Below are 3967 nucleotides of genomic sequence, written 5' to 3'. Positions count from 1 at the left end.
ACAGATCTATTGGTTCTTTTGGCAGTCCATGGCACTTTCAGTTGGAGATTATAGGTGCCATCATATAAAAGGAAATCTGGCAAGAAATCCCTGGGGCTCTGAGAGAAATGGACTTGCCTAGAGCTTGTGCCTAAATGACACCGGTATCTCAGTGATGATGTGTCTCAGACCTGCAACTCACTTGGTACTGGGCTGCTGCAGCCTCTCAGAGGACTGGTTGCTAAAACTCCCACTAGATCCTCAGAAACTTCCTATCAGGGTTTATTGTAACCTACAGCTCTCATTCGCTGCTCTGGTATTAGGTGCACCTCCAGGGCCAGCTGCACAGCTCTCTACTTTCCGTTCCTCCTTCCTCCTCCGTGGGCAGGTTACAGAATTGAGGGGGTGGGAGTATGCAAAGCACACTTTCATGTTCTCTACGTACCTAGAAGAGGAGTGGTAGATAGTCTTTCTTCCCTTTTTAATCACATGCTTCTATCCCAGGGTACCTGAGGCTCACAGTGGGAAAGCTAGGGTTATCTGGCAGCTGCTATCACTAACACTTTAAAAGCAAGCAGTTCAGTGCCTGAGTACTGGCTGTAAGAAAGGACTTGAGCTGATCAGAACTGAATAGCCAGCAGGATGTGGTGGGCACAGTGGTCCCTTTCTCCCATACTCTGAACCAAAAGTTCAAAGGAAAAAGGAAGCAGGGGCTGGACTTTACCTTATGAGAATGCTTTAGCCAGGATGCTGTAAGGATCATGCCTACACTTGCTACTGCTACATGGTATAGTAAACCTATCACACACACTTGGTGCCATAGAAAGTATTGAATAGCATAATTGACTACCAGACTCTCCTTTTTTGCAGGATGGGCCCCTATTACTCAGTGGTGAGTCCCCTGCTTTGCTGGCAGCAGGTTTGAGAGAAAATCTGTAAATCCTGTGGCTGAGGTTCCTAGAACTGGTCTTGCTCTTCCTGAGACTTCGTTAATTTTCCTTGGTATATGTGCACACACACACATATACAAGGGAGCTTCAAAGGGTTGGTGGGAAATGGATTAAAAGACAATGGTCCCCCTCTAGACTGAAACTCAAAGGGAACACAGGAGCAGGCATGTAAGCGTGCTGGTGCCCATGTTGGTCTACTTGCTGGTGAGTGGAAGAGGGGGAAAGGCAGCAATAAAGAAATGGGTTGAGTTCAACCACATTCCACAGACTCCTATGTACCTGGAGATGAGAGAGAGAAGAAGGGCTGGTTGATACAAAATATGGTGTGACCTGGGGACACCTGAGTCTATGGACAAGGACATAGCCACAGAGGTCTAGAGCTGAGAGTGAAGCATCCAGCTGATATGAAGTGAGGGAAGATGCACAAGAACATCCAAAGTTGCAGATAGTACCCATTTGACCTACCCTGATGGCTCGATAATCAGAACTCAACTTCCTGTTGTTATGTGCTGTCGAGTTGATTCCGACCCATAGGGTTTCCAAGTAGCAACTGGTGAGCTTGAACCACCGACCTTACAGTTCAAACGACGCTGCAGTCTGACGTGTTAGCCCATAGCGCCACACCAGGACTCTAGAACTCGACTAGAGGAAGATAACAAAAAAGAACAAAACAAATTTTGATAAAGGAAATGAGGGTAAATTGCTACAGTTTGATGAACTTGACCTATACTCATGGAGGTAGTAACTGTAAATACCAACAGAGAAGGAAGGAGTCTTCACATCAAGTATCAATGCTATCTATCCCCTCTATACACAGGGTAGATAGGGACAGGCAACTTAGACATCAGCTACCTAAAAGAGGGATCAATAAAGGCACGAAGTGACTGGCTTACAAGGTTTCAAGGGGGCGCTTAGTTTAATACTGTGTGCGGAAAGAAAGAGTCCCCATTGAATAGTCTTCATCTGTCTAGATGGGTCTGGTTAAAAGAGATGGGGATAAAATTCTTATGATTCAATAATGAGCAATTGTTATCATGACTAATTGCAACTCTTACAATTGTAAAGGTAGAAGTTTTGTAACAAAAACAGGGGAGTGGTTAATCTTACAGTCCAGAAACAAAGGATCCTAGGATCATCAAGGGAGAAGAGCACAAGTGGAATGAGAGACCTTATCCAAAGAAGGAGTGACACCAAAGATGGAGGTAGAGATGGTGACATAGTGACAGGGAGCAGCTGAGGATTCTAGATTCATGGGAAGTGAGGGACTAAGAGCTGGCGGCCAGGAGGCAGATTTACAGAATGTGCCCTTTGGTGGTATAGATTATGTATAAAACCTGAGTGTTTAAAAAAAAGCTTAAGTGAATAGAGAGAAACACTGTTAACTGATGGTACATGGAGGGGATTATAATCATTGTAATGAAACAAGGTATATAATTTGTTGAATGTAAAACTAATGATCTGTCCTGTAAACTTTTACTCAATCCACAATAAAAGCCTTAAAAAAAATAGACAATGGATTGTTTTCCACGAGCTTTTTGAAGCTCACATATATATGTGTATGTATAAGCCATATATAAGTATAATCTTTTTTTTCTCCCAAGCCTAAGCACTAGTCACCTAGGTTTGAAATTTTACTATTTCCAGATGTTCTATGAGTCAGGTAGAAGGCCTAACTATTTAAGCAGTGATCTCCCATCAAGCGTTTTCTTTGCATCTGTTTTGTTCCTTTTCCACCACTAGCACCAAATTCAGGTTCTTATTTCACATCTCAACTATCTCTAGTCATGCCAATCTCTCCGTAGTCATTCATTCATCAAACATTCAAGTACCTATCATATGCCAGTATCTGGAAACAGACATGACACAAAGTCACCAAAATGTGTATGCAATTATAAGCCTTAGTAAGAGTCATAAGTAGAAAGAGTTGTTGTTGTCAAATGCTGTCGAGTCGATTCCGACCCTGAGCGACCCTGTATAGGATTTCCAAGGAGCAGCTGGTGAGCTTGAACCACCGACCTTGCAGTTCAAATGGCTTTGCAGTCTGGCGCATTAACCCAACGCACCACACCAGGACTCCAAGTAGAAAGAGTAGATGCCATAAATAAAAAGCGTCACAATTTAGATGGGAGAAAGCAAGTAAAGCTACTGAGAAAGTGGCACTTCAACAAAGACCCAATGAATGAGCAGAAATGAGCTAAGCTCAGAGGAGAAAGAAAAGGGCACTAAGACCAAAAACCCAGTGCCATAGAGTCGATTCCAACTCATGGTGACTCTGTATAGGTTTCTGAGACGAAATGCTTTAAGGGAGCACCTCTCTCTTCCAGAACAGTTGGTTGTAAGCCAAGAAGACTTTGGAAAAGATTTTAGATTTTATTCTAAGAAGATTGGAAAGCCATTAAAAAGATGATTAGAGGAGTGACTGATCTGGTTAAAATTTAAGTTTAGTGTACACTTTGTGGAGAATGTTGTTATTAAGTGCCGTTGAATTGATTCTGACACATAGTGACCCTGTATAGGGTTTCTAAGGCTGTACATCTTCCAGGGAGCAGAAAACGTCGTATTTCTTCCACCCAGCAGTGGGCAGGCTTGTTGCGTACACTTTGTGGGTCACAGTCCAGTGTTTATCACATGGAAAAAAACAAGAGTAGAAGCAACAGAAGCAGTGGGATGAGAGTCTAGGGAGATTGCTGCGGAAGTTCAGGTGAGAAATGATGTTGTTTAGACAAGTGTATAGCATCCCACAGGAGCCCTGATGGCTGCTAACCACCATGTCAGCAATTTGAACCCACCAGTTGCTCTTCTGGAGTCCTGGTGTAGCTCTTCAGGAACAAGAGGCTTGCGTAAACTATATACAAACTTGCAAATCCTAGAGAATAGTTCTACCTACCCTAAATGTCACTATAAGGAGCTCTGGTAGCGTTGTGATTATGAATTGGGCTGCGAGCTGCAAGGTCAGCAGTTCAAAACTACCAGCTGTTCTGCGGGAGAAAGATGAGGCGTTCTGCTCCTGTAAAGATTTACAGCCTCGGAAACCCTGT

This window comes from Chrysochloris asiatica, unplaced genomic scaffold (assembly GCF_000296735.1).
Source record: "Chrysochloris asiatica unplaced genomic scaffold, ChrAsi1.0 scaffold00130, whole genome shotgun sequence".
NCBI classification, from domain to species: domain Eukaryota; kingdom Metazoa; phylum Chordata; class Mammalia; order Afrosoricida; family Chrysochloridae; genus Chrysochloris; species Chrysochloris asiatica.
Note: the sequence above shows the minus strand (reverse complement) of the source record.